General features: G+C 46.7%; 1 pseudogene; it reads left to right on the plus strand.

The window, feature by feature from the left end:
* The first annotated feature begins 200 nt into the window (after positions 1-200).
* Positions 201-5852, plus strand: LOC133907270 (probable serine/threonine-protein kinase At1g54610; annotated as a pseudogene).
* Positions 5853-14704: the final 8852 nt, after the last annotated feature.

Here is a 14704-nt window from a genome sequence, read left to right on the forward strand (position 1 = left end):
TTCTTTTGGCCCTGCTGCTTCTGGCGGCGAGCTTCACATGTGCGCGCATATGCTAGGAGTAGGACGGTACTGGTACAAAATTTTGAACACAGTTTTGAAGTTTTGTTCTTAAAGGCAGTTACGATTCGATACTCTGATCATTTGATGGATCTTTTCCTGGGAAGAAAGCAAGCAGGCAGAGCAATAAATACAACGGACGAATGGCATCTTTGTGGGGGCAGATCGGGTAGGGCACGTACAACAACGTGTACAAGGCGCGCGACACGGTGAGCGGCAAGATCATGGCGCTCAAGAAGGTGCTCTTCAACAACCTCGAGCCCGAGAGCGTCCACTTCATGGCCCGCGAGATCCTCATCCTCCGCCGCCTCGACCATCCAAACATCGTCAAGCTCGACAGCCTCGTCACCTCCCGCATGTACTGCAGCCTCTACCTCGTCTTCAAGTACATGGAGCACGACCTCGCCGGACTCGTGGCCAGCCCGGACATCAAGTTCACTGAGCCACAGGTCTCCAAGAATAAAGATCCCCCACCATTACCGCATTGCAAACTCTGGTGCCAGCAGCTTCACGCATTCACAGCGTATCATGAAATGCAGGTTAAGTGCTATATGCATCAGTTGCTGTCAGGTCTGGAACACTGCCACGACCGGGGGGTGTTGCACCGCGACATCAAGGGGTCAAACCTGCTTTTAGACAACAATGGCATGCTGAAGATTTCGGTCTGGCATCGTTCTTTGATCTAGACCGTAAGCAGCCGATGACGAGCAGGGTGGTGACCCTATAGTACCGGCCACCGGAGCTGCTTCTGGGTGCGACAGATTATGATGTAGGTGTGGACCTGCGGGGCGCAGGCGCAGGGTGTATCCTAGCCGAGTTGCTAGCTGGGAGTCCTATTATGCCAGGACAAACTGAAGTTAGCAATAGCGAGCTTAACTGTCTGAGATGTCAATATGATATGCCTTCCAGTATGTATTTGGTTGAATTCCAGTTAAACATAGCCTGGTTAGAAATGTTGAACTAAATTAGATTCAATTGAGTGTGTAGTTCTGTTATAGATTTCAAGGAATTTTTCCATTTTGAGTTTTCCAATTCTGGTACCATCGATAATGGGTTTGGGATGTGTTCTTTCCTGGTGTTACAGCACGAGAGTATGCTGTTTCTGATTCTGACCCAGGTTCAATCCCCAGCAGGTGGAGGTGAGAAGTGAAAAAACACCCTTGTTCATCATAGTATTGTGAGAAGAAATCCCAGGAGGAAGATTCGTTTTTTTTAACGTCTTTCAGTGCATTGCTCATGTATTTGTCATAAATAAATGTTGTTGGTTTGTTAATTCTTCTCTATTTTTTTAGGAACTCTAACTGAGTCATGCCAGAATAGAAATTGTTTAGTCAGCATTGCCTCACGTGAAAACATTGATCTCCCTTGAAAATCTGATTACTCTATTTTATAAGGACCTCGAAAGTCTGATTTTATTGCCACAGGTTTAAACATTCATTTCTAATGCTTTCTGTCCTCTTTTCTTTTTGAGAATTCCCATGCTTTCTTTCATTTTGCCCTTGAATAGCAACTGCAATTATCTTGTATATTTCACTGATCTATTCATGTCTGCCCCCTTTTAGGTGGAAGTGTGGAACAGCTGCAAAAAAAATTTAAGTTGTGTGGCTCCCCCACAGAAAAATATTGTAAAAAATCAAAGCTTCCTCGCGCAACGATATTTAAACCTCAGCAGCCATACAAAAGGCGAATAAGGGAGACATTCAAAGATTTTCCACAATCAGCATTGCAATAGATCGAAACACTGTTCGCAATTGACCCAGCTGATCTTTAACAGCCACTTTTGCATTAAAAAGCGATGTAAGTTGGCTACCATTTCTCACTATCCTGTCTCTCTGATTGAACTAAACGACTTGATATACTTATTTGTGTTAAAAGTCATTACCACCTCCTATGAAGATAGTATTTTGACAAAATAGGGACTGTAAGGTGACAATAGCTCAGTGCTTCCTGTTGGCAACTGCGTTCCAAGACATATTGTTTTGACCAGAATTTCTTCTGCTGGTATAGTGGTCTCTATTGGCATAAATTTAGATTCCAATACATGAACTTACAATTGTCTGTAGCCGCTGTGAATATGCTAAATTTCTATTTAATATCCAAGGACCAACACAACCAATTTTTTGTTCAATACGAGGAAACTCAGACCATGGTTCTCATGATCCCATCTGGACCAAAGTATCTTATGGGTTGTTCCAGAAACACCACTATGACAACAGGAATGTAGGTTAGCAGCCACTATGAGTTTTTATTTTATAGTATCCTATATGACAGCAATCCAAATTTCTGTCTTGGTCACACATTAGGTTTTTGTAGGATAATTCATTGGATAATATATTAAATAATAAAGATTTCTGTTAACTGTCTATGCATGCAGTTCTTTACAACTGAACCTTATGCATGCGAACCGTCTAAGTCTACCAAAGTATCCTTCAAGCAAAGAAATAGACGCAAAACGAAGAGATGAAAAATCCAGACTGTTTGTCACCTTGACACTTGTTTCATTATTTAGGATGATTTGTTGTGTGTTAGGCTTATATGCATCGACACAATCATGGAATCTTGTTAATCTATAAACGCACACAATGAGCATAGCAACAGTAACCTATATGTGTGATTCGTAGACTGCTAAGGGGCGGGTACCTGCTGAAGTAAAGGGCATCAACGGGGGATTGCAGCGCCTGCAATTCTAGTGGCGAATGCGGTATGTATACTGAAATGCTACAAATGTGCTTAGCTATTAATATTTAATACATTTGGCAGATAAAAAAATGACGTGAATTTCTTCATGTATACGGTATTCTCAATTCTTGGTGTTTGCTTTGATACTAACAAACTATTTTTTTTTTTTACTAGTGCTCATAAACTGATTTCAGCTTGTGACTTTGGAACTGGGAAAAAACAATGTTCAGGCACTTTTTGGTCTTTAGGTAACTATACTTTTAAGACGAGGTAATATAATATCTATAACCTATATTGTTAGTTAAGTAATATATCTGTGTTGGTAGATACGTATGCCAATTATAGTACCAACATCATAGTGAAACATGGGCTGCCATAGGTTTTTTTTACGAGTGCTCATAAACTGTTTTCAGCTTGTGCCTTCGGAACTGGGAAAAAAATAATATTCAGTCACTTCTTGGTCTTTAGGTAACTATACTTTTAAGACGAGGTAATATAATATGTATAACCTATATTGTTAGTTAAGTAATATATCTATGTTGGTAGATACGTATGCCAATTATAGTACCAACATCATAGTTAAACATGGGCTACCATAGGTTTTTTTTACGAGTGCTCATAAACTGTTTTCAGCTTGTGCCTTCGGAACTGGGAAAAAAATAATATTCAGTCACTTCTTGGTCTTTAGGCAACTATACTTTAAGACGTGGTAATATAATATGTATAACCTATATTGTTAGTTAAGTAATATATCCATGTTTGTCACACCCGATTTTAGTGGACAAAATCAGATGCGGATTATGTGTGCCTAGGATGTTTAACACATATAAGGACATCACAGGCGAAATAACAAAAGCAATACTTTTAAAAAATAAACGTTAAACTCTTACAGCAATTGACATATATTGTCTTCTATGTAGATATCTGCAGCGGAACAGAAGCACTAGTGTCCAACAACACCGTAGGCAACCGAACGGGAGACACGCGCCTAGAACGTCACATCTACGCCCTTATAGTCTTCAACATCTTCACCGATAACCCCACAGACAATCGACGAAGAACACCTCTTTAGAATGCATCTTTCACGAGGTCTTCGAATTCTTTCCTAACTGAGTGTTTAGTTATAGCAAGTGTGAGTACATGTCGTACTCCGTAAGTTGTGAAGGAATAATATGCATATGAAGGCTTTAACAACGATAAGGCTGATATGGCTCTTTTGCATAAAACAGCAATTATTTTCAAAAGCAGTTGAAAAGTGAGTAATAAATTAAATGAACCAAAATAAGTAATCATCTAACCTCAAGATTCCAACCATCTTAAACAAACCACCAACTATCCACCTCAACCAAGGTTCCCACCATCAAGGTTGACCAAAACAACACCTCAACTATGGCTCCCACCACCAAGGTTGAACAACCGACAAACCACCTCAACCACGATTCCCGCCATCGTGATTGACCCACACCTCAACTATGGTTCCCACCACCACAGTTGTCCATACTAACTAAACCATCAAGTTCTAATCATGGTAGGTTTTCAATGCCACTTGTGACCGTGAGCACGGCTGAATATTCAGTTTTAACTCTACAGAGGTTGTACACTTTACTCACAAGGTATGATCAAACTCTTTTATTGGTACCCGTTGGCACCTTACATACTTCCAAGGTGTGCACCAAGTCGACCACTTCAAAGCCTTTACAATGCCCCTCTCAGCACATGTCTACGAGCTAAGGTTTCACCGCCGCGTGATTCCACCTCAACAACGGAAGGCCCCTCTTGCGCCTTTCGGATCCCGGAAGTACACACTTCAATTCCCCATTCTTCTACTTGGTCTACACTATGCTGAGAGTAAAGCAAATTAATTGGCTAGGCACGTCCCATACCAGGCTTGTGATTGCACTGTAAACATAGAAAGGTCACCTTATGAACCGGTCCTTAGATTTGAGCAAGACTATCACATTCCCATCCGTACATCGCATACCGGTTTCATCACACCACATGCTCAAATTCTTATGCCATATTGCTACAAAAATTATTCCATCATATTTTATCATTGTTACATAGGACCATTATCAATTTCGTAGAGCAATTATCATGATTACCATCTCAAAGCAAGGCTAAGCATTATATACTCATCCATAACCCAAAATCATACTAAGACGACAAGGATGATAAGGGAAAACTTGGGTAAAATCTAACTCTTGGGATTCCCAACATTTTATTAGCATTCATATTTGTAAAATAAAATATTTAAAAACTTGGATAAGTATGTTCAAGAACACAACTTGCCTTCACTCGACTCAGTTGGGTCTTCAGAGAAGTCTTGATCTAGAAATATATCCACACCCTCAATTAAGTACGCTAGTCTAAGTTCATTCTTCTTTAACAATTACCGACTACTTTCACTACTCCTTTCACTACCAAATGTAAGTAGAGAAGTGTTTTCGCAGGTACCCCATAAAATAAAAGCTGAATCTAGTGTGTGTCTGTGTGTTTGTGTGTTTGTAAGGGGATTAAGGGGGACGAAAATGACTTCTTTTCGGGTGACCAAGACCTGCCTACCATGTCGCCAACCATATCATGCAGGTGACTGATTTCATGATTTGGCTTTGTGTGGTGGAGTGGGTAATCAGTATTCACAATGCCTTGTTGTCCTTTAAAGCTCACTTTTGCTTTTTTGGTGTTGTTTAGTTCTGTCAAAGCTGTGCAAGAATGATAGAAGTGTTAAACTCAATCAATCAACACGCTCATCTTTAGTCGCACTTTGGGGGGTTAATGAGTTTTGAAAGCTGCGATTAAAGTGTCAAACTAGTATGGACTTATGAATTTTGAATCAAAGGGCACCTCAAAACGTGGAAGGCAACGTTGGAAGTCAGCATTCAGCTGGCTGCCTGGCTCGTGTTTCTGCCCTCGCCGCACCGCCGTGGCCTCGGCTCCATCATGCTATCAGCCATGGCGGCGGCCGGAGGAGGTGCATTCTTGGGAGCCATGAAGGGAGCGAGGAGCACACAGGTGCTTGGTGGTGGTGGTTGACGCGGCGGCCGGCGGTAGCGGCAGGGAGCTACCGGCAACAGACGCGGCCGAGGGATGTGGCGGAGCAAGGGGCTTGGCCATGATGGGCGGTGACGCATCGTCAACGCCAACGGTACATGCGGGGGAGCCGGTGGCGACGGCACGCATGGGCGATAGAGGAGGTGCGGGGGAGGAGCCGACAGCGGCGGCGCGCATGGGGGAGGAGCCAACAGCGGCGGCGCCGTTGGGCGGTAGAGGAGGCGCGGGGGAGGATGCCACGGCTCATGCATGTCATCTGCTGTACATGGCCGCCACAGGCCGCCTCGTCCTCGTCGTGGTGGCAACTAGACCCGCGGTTCTCTTTTGTGCCACGCAGGTGGTGTGCGGCCAGGGCGTCCCGCGGGCTCGTGTTCATCGTGGGATGCATGGGTGCCGGGTATGACGCCAACAACGCCCTCTCCAGCGCAGTTTAGCCGGGATGCTGCGGATGCCGTCTGCTCTGGCAGGAAGGTGTGCATGGTCAGCCTCTGCAACTACCATGTTCGAACTAGAGATATGGAGGGTGTAAGTTGGCTAGTCTGTTAGAGATGCTCTTAGACCCATCCTCTGTGACTAAAGCTTTTGACTATCAGAACTGGATGAAAAAATTTGGTACAACGCAGCATATCATGGCAGGACATGAAATGTAAGATTCAGTTCATTTACCTCTAGTTATGACCTTTGTTGACACTGCATTAAAATCAAAGTTAACTACTCTGTTACAATACAAACAACAGATCTCGCATGATCCAATGCCTTAACAACTGAAAGTACACCACGTGAACTGAACCTTCTCTGATTGAACCGTCCAACCAAAACACAATATTGAGGCTATTCACGCACATGATCATTGCAAAGAGTAATATAGATGAAGGAAAAGGCATAAATTTAGAAGTTTTAATGATCACCTTGGTGTCAGCGAAGGAGCAGGCGGCCTCAAGGGTGAGCTGGACCGCACTGAACTCGAAGGGGAGCTCGTGACCCTCTGTGTGCTGAAGCATGCGGCGGCAATGGCATGCTCGGCAGGCCGGCTAGTGATGCCTATGGTGTGGTGGCGCAGGAAGCTGGAGGCTGCACACTTTGCGTTTGATTCGCCGTCGTGCGGATCTACTAGCACCGAAGCTGGGGCGAGAGAGGAGGCCGGGAGCGTTGTAGGGGGAGGGTGAGGGGAGGGGTGGAGGAGAAGGAGCGGTTGTGACACAATTTGCCATCGCACGAATCTACCAACGCTGGGCCGGGAGACGAGGCCGAGGGCAACGCGCGGGGGAGGGGCGAAGGACAGGGGAGGGGTGGAGGAGGAGGAGTTAGAGCGGGAGCAGACAGAGAAGCGAGCAGCGACCTAGGGTGCAAATCTGTGAGGATGGCGTGGCGATGGTGAGCACCGAGGAGGTGGACAAGGCGATGAGGAAGTGGCACGCTTGGAGGTGGCAGCGGTCTTGGGGGGAGCCGGTAGGGGACCGAGGGAGAGAGCGGCAGCAACGTCCTCGAAGCAGTCGCGGTCGGGGGAGGCTGGGGAGGAGGGTGAGGCGGGGGGCGAGGGAGGACGATGATGAGGAGCGGTCGCAGTCAGGGGAGGACGTTGGGGTCTGGAAGTGAAGGAACACCAGTCTGATCCATGGAGATTGAGGTGGAGGTGGCCCATCGTGCCTGCTCTTCGGCAGCACAAGCGTCCCAGCGCGCCCCATCCTCCGCCGCCTCTTCGGCAGCACCTCCAACAACCGTCGAAACTCCAACAACAATCAACGCAACGGTGAAAACCGCAGCGGGTACGGCAACAACGCCGGCCAGTGTGATGGTGGCAACCGCGACAGTGGTAATCGCGGTGCCCCTCCGCAATGGCCGACGATGTACAACCCATGGACGAGCTCTTTTCAAGTCTGGTCCGGTGCCGCTCCAGGGCAGCCCGCCCAGGGCCTTCTCAGACGTGCCCTCCCATGCAGACGTGCCAACAGGCTCTCGCCATGTAGCACGTCGTGCCTCCGCTACCACCTGTGCCTGTTCCACAGCCCGGTGTTGTGCCTGGTTGGAGCACGTGGCAGCATTGGCCATCCTCCGCCTCGTTGTCCTCGGCACCGTCATGGGATCAGCAATCGCTGGTCAACAAACAACAACTGGTACGCCGACTCCAGCACCACAAAACACATGAAATCCGATGCCGGTACTCTCTCTTCTACCCAACCCCCCTCTTCTTTCACTCCGGGTAATGTCATTGTCGGTGACGGGTCACTGCTGCTGTCACTTCCACCGGCCATACATCCTTTCACACACCTGTGCATCCATTTCATCTTCACAACATTCTTGTTGTGCCACACATTATCAAAAATCTTCTATCAGTTCGTAAAATTACAACTGGCAATCATTGCTCCATTGAGTTTGATCCCTTTGGTCTTTCTGTGAAGGATTTGCGCACCAAGACCATGATCATCAGGTGCAATAGCTCGAGCCCCCTCTACCCACTATGTCTGCCGGTTCCTCCCTGTGCCCTTGCTGCTTCCACCTCCGCAACACTATGGCATCGTCGCCTAGGACATCTTGGTCGCCCTAGCTTGTCACATTTAGCTTCCTATTAGCTTTTGCCATGTAATAAATTAGTGCATGATGATTCTCTTTGCCATGCTTGTCAACTCGGATGTCATGTCCGTCTTCCGTTTCCCACGCCTTTGTCACAGACAAATAATGTGTTTGATTTTATCCATTATGATTTGTGGACTTCAGCACTTCTTAGTGTGTCTAGGTTTAAATATTATCTTGTCATTCTTGATGATTCTACACACTACCTATGGACCTTCCCATTACGTCTCAAATACGATGTGTTCACCACTCTCACACATTTATTTGCCTATACCAAAACTCAACACAACACTTGTGTCAAGAGCATTCAATGTGACAATGGCCGAGAGTTTGACAATACTTCCTCTTGGACCTTCTTTCTCACTAATAGTGTTGCCCTTCGCCTTTCCTGCCCCTACACGTCCCAGCAAAATGGCAAGGCCGAACGTATTATTCGCACCACCAACAACATCGTTCGGTCCCTCTTGTTACAGGCATGTATGCCTTCCACATATTGGGTTGAAGCTCTTCACACAGCCACATATCTTCTAAACAGCCATCCCACCAAGACTCTCTCCTCTACCACACCATATGCTGCTCTCCATGGCTCCCCCACCATATGAGCACCTTCGTGTTTTTTGCTGTCTTTGCTACCCAAACCTCTCTTCTACCGCTCCTCACAAATTGGCTCCCCGCTCTACTCCATCTATTTTTCTCGGGTACCCAGAGAATCATAAAGGATATCGTTGTCTTGATCATTCCAACCAACGTATCCTCATCTCTCGCCATGTCATCTTTGACGAGAACGTTTTCCCTTTCACCACTCGTTTGCCGCCTTGTCAAGCCAGCGAACTTGAGTTTCTTAGTGATGAGTCCTTGACACAGGGTTCTCTTCCTCCTGCGCCACTGCCCACAGTGCATTTTCCTCATGGCTCGCACCTCAGCAATCACTCGCACCTCCCAGTAGTCACGCGTCACCCACCCAGCAGTCACACGAACCTCAGCAAGTCGAGCCCTCTTCGCCCCTGGCCGAGCCTCAGCAGGCCTCAGTCCATTCCATGCCACCTGCATCACTGTCTCCCTCTACAGCACTGCAGCCTGCTCCCTCTGTCGCGCCGCCCACCGGAGCTATCCCTATCACCCTCGTCGCCAATGAGCATCACATGCGCACATGCAGGAAGCTCAGCTTTCACCAACCTGTCCATCGCATGAACCTCTTGGCCACTCATTTGTCACTCATCCCTAAAACATATCGCTCCTCTCTTAATGATCCCCATTGGCTTGATGCTATGCACGCTGAACATGAGGCTCTTCTTGCCAACCACACCCGAGACCTTGTTCCCCATCCTCCTGGCGCCAATATTGTAACTGGCAAGTGGATATTTTAGCATAAGCTCAAACCTGATGGCTCCCTGGACTGGTACAAAGATAGATGGGTCCTCCGTGGTTTCACTCAATGGGAGGGTATCGATTTCTCTGAAACTTTTAGTCCAGTTGTTAAACCAGCCACCATCCACGCCGTGCTCACTTTATCTTTGTCTAGTGATTGGCCAGTTCATCAACTTGATGTTAAAAATGCCTTCCTTCATGTGTCCTTGGCTGAGATTGTGTATGCTCAGCAACCATCGGGTTTTGTCGACACCTCCCACCCATCGGATGCATATTGAACGTGTAGAACGCACCGTTTCTCCCGCACTTCACGATTCTTCGTGTTCCAGAGTCTTCCCCTTTGCCGCCTTCTCCACACACGATGGTCGCCTCTGCCGCTGGCTCGGTCCCTCCGTGTCACCTTCTTCTCTGCCCTCTGTCGCAGTTGCAGGCGTAGCTGTAGCAGCAGGCGGCCGTGACACAGGCCCAGGCGGCGAGGGGTCGGAGCCCCAAGATGGAGATCCTCCCACCGCCGGCTCCCTGTAGCCTCGCCGGCTCCACCACTCTTTGTGGCCTCTCCGTACCATCCCCTGTCGCCCCTCCTTTTCCCTTCCGCTTCCTTTGCCTGGGGGCCGTAGGTGATCGAAGTCCTCCCTTTCCTCTGAGCCAGCCTGTCTCCGCCGCCGCTGCTGGTGACCAACCCCCATGGGCTGCGTCCACGGTAGCTCCGCAGCGCCCAGCCCCAACCGCCTACCGCCCTCGCTCCTGTCCGAGCTGGCCCCTGCTTCGGCGGCGGCGCCACAGGAGGCTGTGGTTACCGCTGGGAAGGTAGAGCATCCGACGGCCCCCGCAGAGAAGCGGGTCTCGCGGGAGAGGCGCTCTCGCTCATCGCGCCCTATCCCCCGCGGTGGCGACAGCTTCACTAACAAGGCACGCAGGGATCAGGTCGCCGCCGGCTGGCTCGCCTGGCTCTCTGCCGTTGCCAGCGAGGCCATCGACGGCTGGACCCCGCGTCGTGCTGACTCCTTCGAGAAGATCAAGAAGGTATAGACGCACATCCCCCGCTCGCTTCGTGGCATTCAGCGGCCGCCATTGGTGTAGAGGAGCTGAGAAAAGCTTTCATCTTTGTGGGGGCAAATCGGGCAGGGCACATACAACAACGTGTACAAGGCCCGCGCCTACCATCATATAATTTCTTTCAGCTTGAGCACGGCTATACATACAACTTTTCACATACAATCCAGAAAGCAAAAGCTCAAACCACCTAGATGATAACTCAAATGAATTTTCTCTCAATGTATATATGGACATTCACTTCTCGACATTGCAACAAAGGAGGCCTTTGTTGGCTAGTTATGTAGAGGCACCTATTCTAAGCATTATTTTGTAGGCCTTCTTCTATATGATGTTTCATGATACTTAAGCATGTTGTTATCACACATGGTTTTTCTCTTCTGCGTGGTATTTCATGATACTTATGCTGATAATATGGTGATGAATCAGGGTTTTTCGACCTTCCAAAAAAATTAATCAGGTTTTTCCTTTGGGCACAACACTTCGATTATTAGCTTATTTGCTGTGTTAACCTTAATTTGTTGTATTACATGCCTAATTGTTCGCAGGGGGGTTCCCCTCTAAGTTGTTTTTCCGTGTTTAATCAGGAGTTGCAGGAGAAGCCCAGGGGCCTGGTAGCTGGAGCTCAAGGCTGGGGAGGTGAAAGCACAGCAGGGGCAGAAGGGAGAGATGGAAATCTCCATGTTTGAGTCCTGGCCATCTTTGACGCTCTCACCACCTTTGTTTTTTTCACCATCTTTGCACAGCAGGGGCAAAAGGCTATTTTTCTACCTTTGTTTTTTGTCATTCAAATGATGTTCAAAATTTTTCTTTGGGCACAACACAACTGATTATTACCTTTGCTGTGTTAGCCTTAATTTGCTGTAATACATGCCTACTTTTTCATGTTTTTCCCCTCTAAGGGCTTGTTTGGGAACTCCAATCCTGACGGGGATCCCGGCCCATTCCCAGGGTGCGAAATCCACGAGGCAAGCTCCCTCAGGCTGGATGAATGCACCATTTGGAAACCCACATGACATGGATTTCATGGCCCAAAACCTGTCATTTTCACATGGGAATGATCCACGTCTCAGGAGGTCGGGAATGATTCCTCGTCGCTATGTTGCGACCTCACCTCGGCCTCCGTCGCTCACGACACGAGTCGCGACGACCCCCCGTCTTCGTCTTCCTCGCTCGCCTCCCTATGGCCCATTCCCTCACCCCGGTGGTGGCATCTCGCACATAAGGTGAATCTACTCTTCTTCCTCCCCTCCTCCTCCTCCTCCTCCTCCTCCTCCCGCATTTCACCTCGCGCTGTGAGGGATTTGGTTCCACACCTCTAAACTTCTCAGATCTTGGCAGCAGAGAGTAGGAGCTCAAGAAAGACAACCAGGGAAGGGAAGATTGTTTGGGCACATAGGAGCTCGAGGAAGGTGGCTCGGGAAAGGAAACATTGCTGGGGGCTAAGCAGAAGGCCGACATGCTTCTTCCTTCTTCCTCTGACCGAAGGTATGGAGCCAAAATCCTCTCATGTACCTCAAACGGGGTGGCGATAGAGGAGGATTGGTACTTGTTCTTGGTTGATCCTGCAATTACATGTGTTGATTTTGTGCAAAATTTGGTAGATCTGGTTGGGCTTTGTGGTTTAGTGTGATCTTGTGTCGGTTGTGTAGCCTTCCAGTGAATTAGTCAGATTTCTCTAGTCTGTACATATGTCTTTTGTGGTCTTTCTCATTGTTTGCATTTAGTTGGATATGGTGTGATTTGCAAGGTTCCTCTGTCAATCGCGCTTAAGAATGGCAGTGAATGATCCTTTCCTCCGTGTCTTTCAAACCCAACCAGATATTTTTCCTCTGGTTATATGAGTAATTACAATAGAGCATGTTGATATTGTCCCCTCTACTTCTCTCTGCAACCCAGTCGTTGCCTAATCGCCACTTGCACGAGTCTGCCGCTGCCTACGCGACTGACCTGTAATATGGTTTCGACATGTCTAGTTCTATTTGGTAGTTTGTGAAGATGTATTGTGCCATTTTTGTTTACATATGTCTTCATGTTGGTCTTCAGTTCTTTGTATAGGCATATATGATCCATTTACACTGACCTCATTCATGAAACATTTGTATCTATGATCCTTGTCCTGTAATTCTTTTCATTTCCCTGATGCAGATATTATATCTTTTCATGTACACTTGTTTACAAATCTTGGTAAAACGTGTGCTTCAATCTAATATGGTCCGCACATATGTTGTTTTTCAGGTTATGTTTCGACATCCTAATCTGACAAGGATCATTCTTATGTGGTCCTTCTCATTGTGCGTTTTTATTCGGATGCTGTGTGATCTGCATACAAGCTCCCAAACATTGGATCATTAGTAGGTAAATTTTGCATTTTTTTCAGTTTGGACAAACTCGTTGGGTGCTGTGCCTAGTATCTGCTATCAGTTGATAAGGCAATAGGATAGGGTTTTCCACCATTATGACAATTGAAAAGCATAGAATTCAGATAAAGATGGAGTTTGTAACGGACTGTATACAGACTCGATTGATTGAGTGGTATGATGTGTTCATGTACACGTATATAATCTAGTTAGCTTTTGTCTATAATCTGGGTTTATGGAGTCGCAGATGCTGCTTTACTTTGAGCTTGTGAGTAGGAGTAGGACTCTGCAAGAGGATTAATAATACGAGACAGATTGTAGTAAGCAAGATACACTTGCAAAGGTGCAAAATCCTGCTGACAGTACACATACCAAATGAGCAAATGCATGTAAAGTTGTTGCTTAATTTTGAATCCACTGTGTGCAAAATATGCTGCCAAACTGAATTTGTTTTAGTTGTTCCCTTGCAATTTCAGGTGCCGAGGGTTGCGGCACCCAGATGTTGATGCATCGTGGAGGTGTATGAGAGAAGGTTTTTTGACAACCACTTCACAATTTATCTCTTCAAAAAGTAGATTTTTTTAGAAGCAGAAGTGGACAAGGGCATGCAATTTTTTTGGATTAGAGATCTAGTTTAGATGCAACAAGATGTATATGAGCATACCACAAGTATCTTGAGTTTGCTGGTTAAAATGCTAATGTCATACTATTCCTCTTCAAAATCACATGTCGTTTTGTTTATTACATCCTCGTGCTTTTGTTTATTAATTCAAAGTTTGCATGAATTGGACCCATGTTTGATTTTTCTATATTTGAGATATATATGTGGTTGTAAGGATACAACTCTAATTTGAATGTTGGTATATATTTGAGTTACTTTTTTCTTGAATATTTCATGATTTTGTGATGTTGATGTAGATCCTGTAATAGGTTTCTTATGTTATCAATTTTTCTGATTTTTCCCTCCATTTTTTCTAATATTTTAGAACTTTTTTTTGTTCCCTGGGATTTTCACCCCTCCTGCTCCCAAACAGTAGCAGGGAAGGCGGGAATTCCCCATGGAAATGAAGTGCCCTCTAAATCCCCCTTGGGGATTTTTTTCCTTAGGTTTCCCTCCCCTTGCATCCAAACAAGGCCTAAGTTGATTTTCCTGCCCTTTGAAACTCCCAACCCAGCCGGGAACCAAGCGAACCCGAAGTCCAGCAAAGCCGACGCAGCAGTCAAAGAACCCCACTGCCCCCACTACCGGTTAATGACCTAGTAGCAATGATGGCAAATCAAACCCATCTACTGGAGGCCATAGCATAAGGAGGAAACAACAACTGAGGTTATGGACCTCAGAACAAGATGTTAGAATTCATGAGGATCAAACCTCCAACTTTCGACAATACCGAAGACCCCTTAGAGGCTGATGACTATCTCAGGGCCATCACCAGGAAGCTCAAAGTCGTCAACTGTGTGGCCAATATAGGGTAAATCTAGCAGCCCATCAGCTCACCGGATCAGCAGCAGAATGGTGGGAGAACTATTACGAGACATTAGTGGATGCTGATGCCATCACTTGG

The sequence above is a fragment of the Phragmites australis genome, chromosome 24 (assembly GCF_958298935.1).
Source record: "Phragmites australis chromosome 24, lpPhrAust1.1, whole genome shotgun sequence".
NCBI lineage: Eukaryota > Viridiplantae > Streptophyta > Magnoliopsida > Poales > Poaceae > Phragmites > Phragmites australis.